An 11,769-nucleotide genomic window follows, 5' to 3' on the forward strand; every position below is an offset into this window, starting at 1 on the left:
TAAAACAGGAAAATCTTACCAACATCTCAGGGCTGTTGTGACCCCCATTGAGATAAAAGACTGGAAAGATACAGGGAAGTCAGACATAGGACACTGAGGAGTGGAAGAGGAACGAACAGGGTGTTGAAAGCTGGGTCTGGCTGTGTGGCCTTGGGAAAGGTGCTGACCCTCTCTGTGCCCTAAGAGGGCTGACCAGCCAATTGCAAATGCAGCTGGCCTCTGTCATCACCATCTTCATTTAAGAGAAATGATACTGTTATCTTTCGTCTCCTTAAGGCATCCTTTCTGAGGAGATGCTGCCAACAGTTTCTACATTGTTTCTCATGATGTCTCAGAGCTGCTGCCAAGGGCCCTGCTCTGGACACTGGCCTTTCTGGGGATGAGGTGGGTGGGGGGAGCCCAGAGCAGGAGGAGGGGGTGGGTCCTGAGAGTGGGCTGTTGCTTTGAACACTGTCTGGCTCTCTAGGTGGATTTTCCTGCCCTAGACTCCACGGTCCCTGACAGCCAGCTCTCCCCAACCCTAGGGACACAAAGGCTGTCCCTAGCTGGTCCCTCTGGCTGGGCTGGACCTGGGTCCTAAACCAAAGTCCTATGATCTGAGGCTGGCCAGTGGGTGCCGGGAGAAGACAATGGTTTCTTGGAACGCTGCCTCCTTGCCCACCGCCTGGGTCAGATGGGGTTTTCTCGGAGGGAAGGGTCCGGCCGTGACTCACAACCGTCTGGGAACTCAAAACTGATATTCTGAGTGTGTGTTTTTCTTTCTCTCTTCATCTCTCCCTCCAGCCTCTGGTTTTGATTTCTTCTCCCTCCTGACACCCACACAGTTACTGTGAAAGGAGCAGGGTACAGTGTCGGGTGATTCCCGCTGCTGTCCAGTCGCCTCTGGGGCTGAGAGGGGCCTCTGAGCACACCATCCCTACCCGTGTCTCTAGGCCTGGCCACGCTGGACCCATCAGACCAGCCGCCCTGTCAGCTAGGGCCTCAGGCCCTGCCCCCTTCCCCTCTAGGCCCTGCCCTCCTCACCGGTAGGTGAGGGGTTGGACTAGAGGAGAAAGGACAGCTGGCTGAGACTGAGGGGGGTGACCCTGATGCCAAGTGAGCAGCACAGCACAGGAAGGTGTGGTTACCCTGTTTCCTGCCATTTCCTCCTTTGCTGGGGTCAGTTTGGGGGTGGGGAGTTGATCCCCTGGAAAGAACTGAGGCCTCCGTGTCCTCTGTCTACCTCCCCCTCCCTCAGGCCTTCCTCCCTTCCCAGCCCACACGCCTTACTCAGAAGGTACTCTGTATCTTTTAAGGGACACCATCTCTCTAGACCTTGGCCACTTTGCCCTCTGATTTCTATCTCTGCTTCCCGTTGACCCTGTGTCTTTGCCCGTCCCTGTCTCTGCTTTCTCTCCCACTCTGTGTCTCTCTGACCGTGTTGGCGTGTCTCTCTGCCCCATCCTGCCTCTCTCTGACTGGTTCTCTGACTCTCCTTTCTCTCTATGGCCCCCCTTTTTACACTCGCCACTGTGGGCCACGTACCCTGCTTTGCAGGCATCTCATGGAGATAAAAGAAGGAAGGAAAAGGAACCACTTGGTTTTCGTCAGGGTAACGAAACCCTGGTGGCCTTGCACTGTGCCTACAGGGCCTGCCCACCTCCCCGCTGCAGCCTCCAGGCTTGGCCCCCCGCCAGGTCCTGCCTGCTTCCAGAAACACGCCACGCATGGGGACAGAGCAGGACCCCACAGGGCCAGGGCATGTTTTCAAGTGGAATTAGGTGTTTATTATGGACTGAATGTTTGTGTTCCCCCCAAATTCATATATTAACACCCCAACTCCCAGTGCAACAGTATTTGGAGGTAGAACGTGTGGGAGGTAATTAGATTTAAATGATGTCATGAGGGTGGGGCCCTGTGGTGGGATTAGTGTCCTCACACCAGAGACCCGAGCTCTTTTCATCTGCCCAGTGAGGACACAGCAAGAAGGCAGCCGTCTGCAAGTCGGGAAGAGAGCCTGACCTGCACCAAGGCTGACCTCACCCAGAGCTTCTGCAGCCTCCGGTTTCTGCCACAGGGGCTCCCACGGAATGGGAAGGAGGCCTCCGGCCCGGGGCTGGGAACCTCACTGCCTGGACTTCACTTCACTCAGAGGTCCCAGGACTGGTCCCTGGCCAGCCTAGGACACTGACCCACTGTGATTTTTGGGTGGAAGAGGAGGGGAAGCTGGCACTAGGAACAGTCCAGGGCTACCTTCCCCCATCCTCCCAGTCACAGTCTGGCATCCTAGGAGCATCGGTGCGCCTGCGTGCGTCCCCTGGGGGCCACTTCTCTGCTGGTAGCAGGCCCCTCGCTCCATGCTTGCTTCAGAAGGCACAGTTACGCTGAGCACACACAACTCACCAGTGAAATGATAAGGCACCTTTATTTTGGCCTTTATTCAGTATTTTTTCTGTTTACTTTTAGATACATCAGACTGGTAAAACACTGTTTTAATTAAGGTGCTTAGAATATCCAGTCCCACACAATAGCCCATGAACTTAATTAAACATTACAGCCCCTCTCCCTCCCCCAGCTACCTGCCAGGGCAGGGTGGTGAGATCAGATTTCGGCCTGAGCTTTGCCTGCCCCCGGCCACTGCCCCCACATTCTTCCAGCCCGCCAGTAAAGCCAAGTTCCTGCTCCACGCTCCTTTGCCTCCCTGGAAAAGTCCATTCCCAGGTAATTCCCTCCAGACTGCGGGGCATCAGGTTCTCAGTGCTCGGCCATGCTTGTCAAAGCGCTCTGACACTCTAATATCGTGCAGCTTTGCTCAAATGGCAAAGCATTTTTCAGAAGGGTCAGAGACACCCTTCCCACGGGGATCACTGGGGCAGCAGAGGCCAAGTTGAAAGTGTACTGGACCTGGGAGCCAGGATCTCCGACCCAGGTTCTTTCTGCCACTGCCACTAACTGGATCCTCACTCTGGACCTGAGCTTCCACAACTGTGAAGTGGGGGTGACCTGGGTGACCCCAATGTTCCTCTTCACCCTGGCCCTCTGAGTCTTCAGAAGCTGCTCCAAGCTGAGCACAGTGGGGCCCCGGTGCAGCTCACCTCCAGGCTCTGCTTCCTGGGGCCTCGGCCAAGCCCTGGGCTTCCTGCCTGGTGAGACCCAGGCACAAGGGGCCTTCACACAGTCTTCCCGTGGTTTTCCTGGGGAGCAGGGGCGGGGAGCCTCACAGAGCTAACACAAGGCGTCGTCTGTGCTCAGGCTGAGGGAGGCGTGGACAGAGTGGCCCCTGGGGACTCTACCTTGCCTCTGGATTTTTCCGTGGCCTTTTTCAGAGCCTTTCCTTTGATCACCGAATAACCCCGGGCAGGAGGGACCACAATGACAATGAGCCCCACTTCATATTTGAGGAAGCAGAGAAGCTGAGGTGCCTAAGGGGGTGGTGATACCGGAGGACACGGCCTATCAGAGCAGTGGAGAGTGTCTGCTATGCTGCCATTTAACCTAAGACTCTCAAACGTTTCACTTACAAGAGTGAACTCTTAACTGCTCGGGTAGTCTGCCCGTGCTCCATGGTGAGAGAGGCTTGGGGACACCTTTGGGCACGAGATGGGACCCAGGGCCCAAGTTAATGCAAAGGCATAGCCCTAAGGGATCCACAATGGACCAGGTGGTATTCTCGATCTTTCTGTACTTCATCTCCTATCGTCTTTACAGCAGCCCTGTCAGTCAAGGATCTTTTGGCTCATTTTGGAGAGGGAGAACAGAAGGCTGAGCATCTACACACAGCCAGAGGTCAAACTCAGGTTCCAAGTTATGTTCTTCCACCACCTGGTACCGCCCCCTCGGCTGTGGGTGTGGCTCCAGATGCAGGTTCTGTTCTGCAGTCCCTTGCCCTCCATCTGGACAGCTGACCTACTACGGGGGCTGGGCAGGCTGGGACTGCAGGTTCTGATACAACAGAGAGAGCCAGGGCAGGAAATCTCTGGGTTTGAGAAATGTGTTTGAAATCCCCTTCCTCAGACCACAGGAAGTTTTTACAGAGAAATATTACAGAGATTAAAAAGTTACATACTTTTTAAAACCTAGGGAAACTAGAAGAGAGACTTAAACATTCATCAAATCTCTGGAGGGAGAATGTCTTTTATTAAACTTGGAAATCATCAATGGAAATCACAAAGGAAGGATTAGCAGGTATGACTACAGAAAAATGTAAATTTTCTGCATTAAAAAATGGCTGAAAAGGGCGAATGGGGAGACATGTTGACAGCAATGAAGGGAGAGAAGGGATGGTCTATTTTTATTTATTTATACTCTGCCTCCTTCCTTAAAAGTTTTGAGGAGGGAAGATTACATAAAAGCTCATACAAACTGACAGTTTAAAAACAAAAAGCCTTCTATATAAATAGGCAGGGGGCACTCTAATAAGAAAGAAGTGACTGACAAAAAACAGATTATAAGTGGTAAATGGAGCGTCTACAGAAAAATGTCCAACCTGGCTAATCACCAAAGAAATGCAAAGTTAAATAGGAAAATAAAAACCATTTCAAATAACACCCAGTGCTCACGTATGTATGGTAACAGTTACACATTACTATTCTTAAGGAAGATAATATGGCAAGAAGCTACCAAGAACAAGGAAAATATTGGTCCCCTTTGACAGAGTAATCTTACCACTGGGGATTTATGCCAAAGATTCTAAAATGTAAAAACAGTTAGATGTACAAAGATGCTCATTGCAGCATTAAAAAAACAAACAAATAGCTGAAAACTGAAAATAGCCTAAATGTCCAAAAACAAAGAAATGGTAAACTCAAGTTTGCCCTAGCCACTCAACAAAATACATTGCAGCGAAGAAGTCCACAGAGACCGATGGCAAATACAAATGCAAAACAGCAAGAGCAAAATGTTAAGTTTAAAAAGCAGGATATATAACTAGCATTATATAATGTATGTAGTACGAATACAGCCTCATAAAAAAATGCATGCACATGACAAGAGATGCACACGACAACGAGATGCACACACACGACAACGAGAAAGGCGGGTCTGCCCCTAACCTGTGCGGGGCCTGGGGCAGGCTGCACATGGAGGCCGCATTGCAAACGCCTAAATATTAAACAGTTTAAAAGTATTGTTTATTAAATGTGTATTAAATGAATTTAATAATAATCATTTAAATGAACATAAAATAAATGTAACATTAAATACTTAAAATTATTTATTACATATTAAATTGTTAAGTAATTCAAGCAAAAATTGTCAAATAAAATGGCAAATGTCCTCCTACCTTGTGATAAATTAAGCTGTATACCATAATCCCTAGAGTGACCACTAAGAAAATAACTCAGCAAGTTTAGTATAAAAATGAACTGAGGAATTAAAATGATGCACTAGAAGAATATCTACTTAACACAAAAGAAGGTGGCAGAGGAGAATGGGGGTGGGGAACAGTCATGAGATCTGTCAAAAACAAAGAACAAAATGGTAATCCAATCATATCAATAATTGCTATTATGGGCTGAACATTTGTGTCCTCCCCCATTTTCATATGTTGAAGCCCTAACCCCCCGGGTGACAGTATTTGGAGATGTGGCCTTTGGGAGATACGGGGTTTAGATGAGGAAATGAGGGTGGGGCTACAACCGTGGGATTCGTGCCCTTGTAAGAAGAGGAAGACCAAATGGCTTTCTCTGCCATGTGAGGACTCAGGGAGAAGGCAGCCATCTACAAGCCAGGAAGAGAGTTCTTTCCAGGAATCTGCCAGCACCTGGATCTTGAACTTCCCAGCTGCCAGAGCTGTGAGATATAACTGTCTGTTCAAGCCCCCTTGTCTATAGGATTTTGTTGTGGCATCCCAACCTACCTAAGACAATTGCATTGAATCATAGCAGCATTGTTTGTAAAAGCTCCAAACTAGATAACTCAGATGTCCATCAGCTAGTGAATGGATGAGCGATGGAATACTAGTCAGCAATTAAACAGGAATGGACTACAGCCCTGGCCGGGTGGCTCAGTTGGAGTGTCGACCCATACACCAAAAAGGTTGTGGGTTTGATCCCCATGCAGGGCACATACCCAGGCTACATGTTCAATCCCCGGTTAATCCCCAGTTGGGGTACATACGGGAGGCAACCAATCAAAGTTTCTCACATCTATGTTTTTTTCTCTCTCTCTCTCTTCCTCTTTCTAAAATCAATTATAAACATATCTTCAGTTGAGGATTTAATAAAAAGGAATTAACTACTGATACACATTGTAATATGAATAAGCCTCAGAAACATTATGCTAAGGGGGAAAAGCCAGGTACAAAAGACCACATGTTATACAATTCCATTTTTAAGACATGTCCAAAACAGGCAGCTCTGTAGTGGCTGGGGCTGGCAGTGTAACAGGAATTGACCGCAAACGTCCACAACAGCTTTCTGAGAGGACGCTAGAAATGTTCTAAAACTAGACTCTGTGATGGTAATGGTGATGCACAACTCTGTAAACTTACTTAAAAACCCTTGATTAAAATGCATATTTTAAATGGGTGAAATTTATATAAATAAATTATATCTCAATAAAACTTTTTTTAATATGCTAAATTTTAAAAATTGTAATGCAAATGCACAGAATGGGATAAAATATTTGCAAATTATATATCTGATAAAGAACTTGTATCCAGAATATATAAAGAACTCTTACAATTCAAAAATAAATGACTCAATGTAACAATGGACAAAGGATCAAACCAGACATTTCTTCAAAGAAAATGTGCAGATGGATGCTGAGCATGTGCAAAGATGTTCGGTGTTACTGAGCATTAGGAAGTGCAAATCAAAACCACAAAACCACATGAGCTGCCACCTCACACTCAGCAGGATGGGTGAGATACAAAAGTAGGTAAGTAAGTGCCGGCGAGGATGCGGAACCCTCAACCCTCACGGAGGGCTGGAGGGAATGTAAAACCGTGTCGTCACTTTAGAGAACAGTTTGGCAGAGCCTCAAAGTTACACATACAGTTCCCGTACAGACCAGCAATTACCACTTCAGTATGCACCCAAGAAAAATGAAACTCCTGTCCCCACAAAAACTTGTATATGAAGTTTGTAACTGCAATATTCGTAACGGCCCAAGCGTGGAAACAACCCATGTGTCCATCATCTGGTGAGTGGATAAATAAAAAGCAGTACACCCGTCAAATGGAATATCGTTCATCAATAAAAAGGAATGAAGAACTGATACATGTTACAATGTGGATGAACTTTGAAAATATCATGCTACGTGCAAGTAGCCAGTCACAGAGGACCAAATATTGATTAGGCAAATACATAGGGATAGAAACCAGCATAGCAGTTACCTATGGCTGGGAGGGGTGGGGAGGGTGACAGAAATGTTCTAAACTTGTGATGATGGCAGAACTCTGTGAACAAACCAAAAACCATTGAACTGTACATCTTACATGGGTGCATTGTATGGTATATGAATTATTTCTCAATAAAAGCGTAAAAACCCCAAAATGACAGCACATGCTAGTGACACTGATGTCACTTCCGTTTTCCCAGAATCCTCATGTTGCCATAATCTTGTCTCCATAAATTCTTTCCAAAGCAACCGGGGGGTGGGGGGGGCTCTTTTTGCCGCCCTCCCATCACACATGCCCTGGCCTCCCAGCTTTGCCTTCCTCGTGCCACTTCTCTGCCTTCGTCCCTGTCCTCAGGGATGGCATCAGCAACCCCACGAGTCATCCCAGACTCCTCCCTCTCCCATACCCCGCACCACACACTCATCCAAAAATCCGGTCCATTTTTCTTCCTAAATGTTTCTTAAATGTACTTGTCCTCTGCACCACCTTACTTTGCAGATCAGCATCAGTGCTGCTTGAAGGCTCCAGCAGCCTCCTCGCTGGCCTCCCTGCCTCTGGCCTTGTCCTGTTTCCATCTTCCACACCGCAGCCAGATTCTCCTATTTAAATGACAGCCAGCTGGGGACTCCCCACTGGCCAACCCCCTGCAGGTTGTGGTCTCCAGCCTCACATCTCCCTGCCCCCACATTTGGGGCAGCCCTGCCCTAGGGGCACTGTCACCCCTTGCTGGCCGAAGCTCTGCATTCCAGCCTGCAGGAAGGAGAAAAGGAGGAAGTGTAGGCCCAGCAAGTTCTTTTCAAAGAAGTAGCACTGAAGTTGCACACATCCTTTCATTCCATGCCACTGGTAACAATGTTGTTCACATTTGGCTGCAATGAAGACTGGAAAGCAGAGCCACTAGCTGGGTGGACGTCAGGACAGGCTGGTTCATGGGACATCATAGATTCTCCCATACGCTGCTGGGAGCCACTAGGAGCTGCCTCCTGGACCTGATTCTATACTTCGGGGTGCCAGAGGCTTGCCTCATGGGGACTACATCAGGTATCTGCCATCTATAGCTAACCGCCCAAAATCTAGTGGCTTAAAGCAGTAGCGCTCTTCTTGGCTCATGATTCTGTAGGTCAGCAGTTTGACTGGGCTCTGTCGGTGGCTCTGCTGCTGGGGTCAGCTGTGCAGTTGTGGTCGTCCGGTAGTTTGATTAGGGTGGGCTGTCTGAGGTGTCCACACTCACGTGTCCAGAAGTTGGCAATGAGGGTAGGACTTTCACATCTCATCCAATCACCTGGGGAGGTGAAGTGCTGCTGTCGATTAATGTTGACCCCCTCTCCCCCAAAAGATACGCCCATGTCCTAATCCTCAGAATCTGTCATGTGGCCTTCTTAGGACAAAGGGTCCTTGCAGATGTGACTAAGGATCTTGAGATGAAATCATCCTGGCTTATTCAGGTGGGCCCTAAATCCAGTAATTAGTGCCCTTATAAGAGTCATGCAGAGGAGAAGACAGACACAGGGGAGGAGGCTGAGTGAGGGCAGAGACGGGGATTGGGGTGATACAGACAGAAGCCAGGGAACACCGGGAACTCCCAGAAGCTAGAAAGATTTTTCCCAGAGCCTCTGGAGTGAGTGGGGCCCTAACAACCCCTTAGTTTCAGACCTCTTGTGAGAGAATAAATTTATGCTATTTCTAGCCATCAAGTTTGTGGTAATTTGTTATAGCAGCCCTAGGAAACTAATACAAGCATATTGCTCACAACACAGCCTGCTGGGCAGCAGGACCTGTCGGTAAGGCGATTTCCCCAAGAAGGCAGGGCAGCCCATTGGCCCCATCAGCACAGACATTATTCCCCCGCCAGTGGGTGGGCCCTTCTGCTCTTTCCTGAGCCCTGCAATATAAGAGGACTTGAATCCCGGTGTCCTACTTACTCCTCAGCATTAGCACGCGTGACGCTTTTGAGAAGTCTCAAGGGTCAAAGGAAGGACCAAGATGGATAAGTAGCTTAAAAGAGGATTATCAGATCACCGGGAGTGTTTGGTTTGGCTGCTTGTCTCTGAAGGATGCAGAGTCCTGAGCACACATTGCGGGCTGAGGGGAGACGCGAGGGAAGGAGAGGAGACATGCGGAAGCACGCCCTCGATGCCCAGTGGACCGTACTTGTGTTCACGCACATCAGAGTCACGGAGGTTAGCACCGAGAGGGACCTTGGCATTTCTCCCATCACTTTATGGAGGAAGAAGCAGAGAGGGAAACAAGAGGAGTGACTTTCCTGCAGCAGATCTCTCCCAGCATCCAAACCCCTCCTCTTCAATGGGTCCGGGATGTCAGTGTGCCCTTGGCAAAGACAACTATTTTTTAAAACTGCCTTATTTACGTCTCTATGCATGTAAAAGGTCTCTTCTCTTTTTCCTCTATTCCTGTGCCCTCTCCCTGTTTCCTAGATACAGTGGTTTATGAACCCTTATTTCTGACAAGTACAGTGGAGGGGACGGGGGAGGCCGCTCCCCTGGGCAGACGGGAGAAAACGCCCCAGAAGCAGTGCGGCTCCTCCAGGCTGGCCAGGACCGCAGCACCTCGCTGAACCCTGCACGTTCTTCGGCCTCCAGGAGAGAACCCTGGAGTCTTTCTTCAGTTCCCTGCGTCCCATGCCAGCACAGTTTGAAGTCAGATTCTGGAAATAGAGTCACTTGCACAAGATTCAGGAGGCCAAAGACAAGAGAAGCCCTTCTTCTCTGAATTGGCAGGGGTGGCGCGAGCTTCACCACATCCTCCAGGCAAGCACTTTCAAGCTGCTCACTTCGGTGCCGCTAGAGGCTGAGATGACCTGAGCCTCTTTTTTGTCTTTATTTTTACAGTGAAACATTTTAATATTTAGAATTAGCCAGTTTAGATGATTCCAATTTTGTTGGCAACATCCAAAGCACCCTAGTTGGGAGCCAGTTGAACACAGGCCTCCTTCTCTCTGTCAGGCCCGATCGGGAGGTTGACCTTGGCCATGTCAATGTCACAGAGCTTCTTCACAGCTTGTTTGATCTGGCGCTCCTTGGCCTTGACATCCACAAGGAACACTAGTGTGTTGTTGTCTTCTATCTTCCTCATGGCTGACTCAGCACTTGGGGGAACTCGATGATGGCGTAGTGGTCAAGCTTGTTTCCCCTGGGGCTCTCCCTAGGATATCGGGGCTGCCTTCGGAGCCAAGTGTCTTCACCGCACTGGAAGGTGGGAGACAGCCGATCTTCTTTTTTCCTGGCTATGGACCCCTTCCAGCACTGCTTTCTTTGCCTTCAAAGCCTTGGCTTTGGCTTTGGCTTTGGGAAGGGTTGGGACTTCTTTCTTCACTTTTGGCACCATCTTCATGAGAAGGCTGATGTCAGCATCTTCTCCAAGATTCTGGCACTTCCTGACTCTGTGGGGTTTGATGGTGGCTTCCCCGACCTGCTTTCATCCAGCCCTCCCATCAGTTATACAAGCCTCTAAATCCTCTGCATTAAAATCCTACATATTTAGGATTCCCAGAGTGTCTCCTGTTTTTCTGACCAGACCCTAATGGACACAGATAAAGAAGCAATGTAAAATGATGTGGGGGAAAAAACCCTTCTGAAATGTAAAAGTTTTGTCCTGGAAAGTGAAAGTTTTTATATAAAGTAACAACTGGCCCTCGAACCATTGTTTCCTAGGTTTGTTTTTTGTTTGCTAGGAACCATCTGGGGTGTGTGGCCTCAGAACCATGAATTGAACATCAAAGCTGTCCTCTTGTTGCAGGTGGGCACAGGTAACCAGGGTTTTGATGGTCGTGAACAATGAATTGAACTGAACACACAGACAGTTTATAGCAGAAAGCGAGCGAGCAGAAGAGAGCAGATTTATTAAGCAATAGTACACTCTCCAGAACGTGGAAGCAGGCCAATTCTGAGCAGAGATTGACCTCAGTGACTGGAGGGATTCTGTTCTTATAGGTGGATATGGCCTGGTTAGTTTTGGTGGGCTTTTATTGCGCGTGTACAAGTAGTTGTATTACTTTAAGCTACTGCATGTGTGTTCCCCCATGACTGGCGACTGGGGGGAGGGGTTCGCACAATGGTAATTTATTATAGTACCATTATAATGAAGCAGAGGTCAAGTATCTTCGTCTGCGCAGGTACAGTCATGATTCACCACAATTCAGTACTTTTCCAGAAAGCAGGGACAATCCGTCTTAGAACAGGGTCACTGTCCTACACTGACGTCCTTTGTCTCAGCCCTGGGGTGCCTCCAGAGTTCCCGCCCCCCTGCCTCTCTCCGAGTGAGCGCTCCAGAAAGGAAAGCCCCCTGCCACACCCGTACTCACCATCACGACAGAGATGCCAGAGAGTCGTGGGCAATAGGGCCACTGAGGGCGACAGTCCTTCCCTGTTGGACTGTGGACACACAGGGCAAAACCAGGAGCCACAAGGAACTAAAGAGCAATCGATCTG

The 11,769-nt window shown here is 48.8% G+C and overlaps 1 long non-coding RNA gene across 1 annotated transcript; it reads left to right on the plus strand.

Annotated features, from left to right (window-relative positions):
* Positions 1-9,160: 9,160 nt before the first annotated feature.
* On the plus strand, positions 9,161-10,940 carry LOC118501084. Its single transcript, XR_004903660.1, has 2 exons — positions 9,161-9,501; positions 9,757-10,940. It is a non-coding gene; the product is annotated as an uncharacterized LOC118501084 (long non-coding RNA).
* The last annotated feature ends 829 nt before the right edge of the window (positions 10,941-11,769 follow it).

This window comes from Phyllostomus discolor, chromosome 6 (genome assembly GCF_004126475.2).
Source record: "Phyllostomus discolor isolate MPI-MPIP mPhyDis1 chromosome 6, mPhyDis1.pri.v3, whole genome shotgun sequence".
Taxonomy (NCBI): domain Eukaryota; kingdom Metazoa; phylum Chordata; class Mammalia; order Chiroptera; family Phyllostomidae; genus Phyllostomus; species Phyllostomus discolor.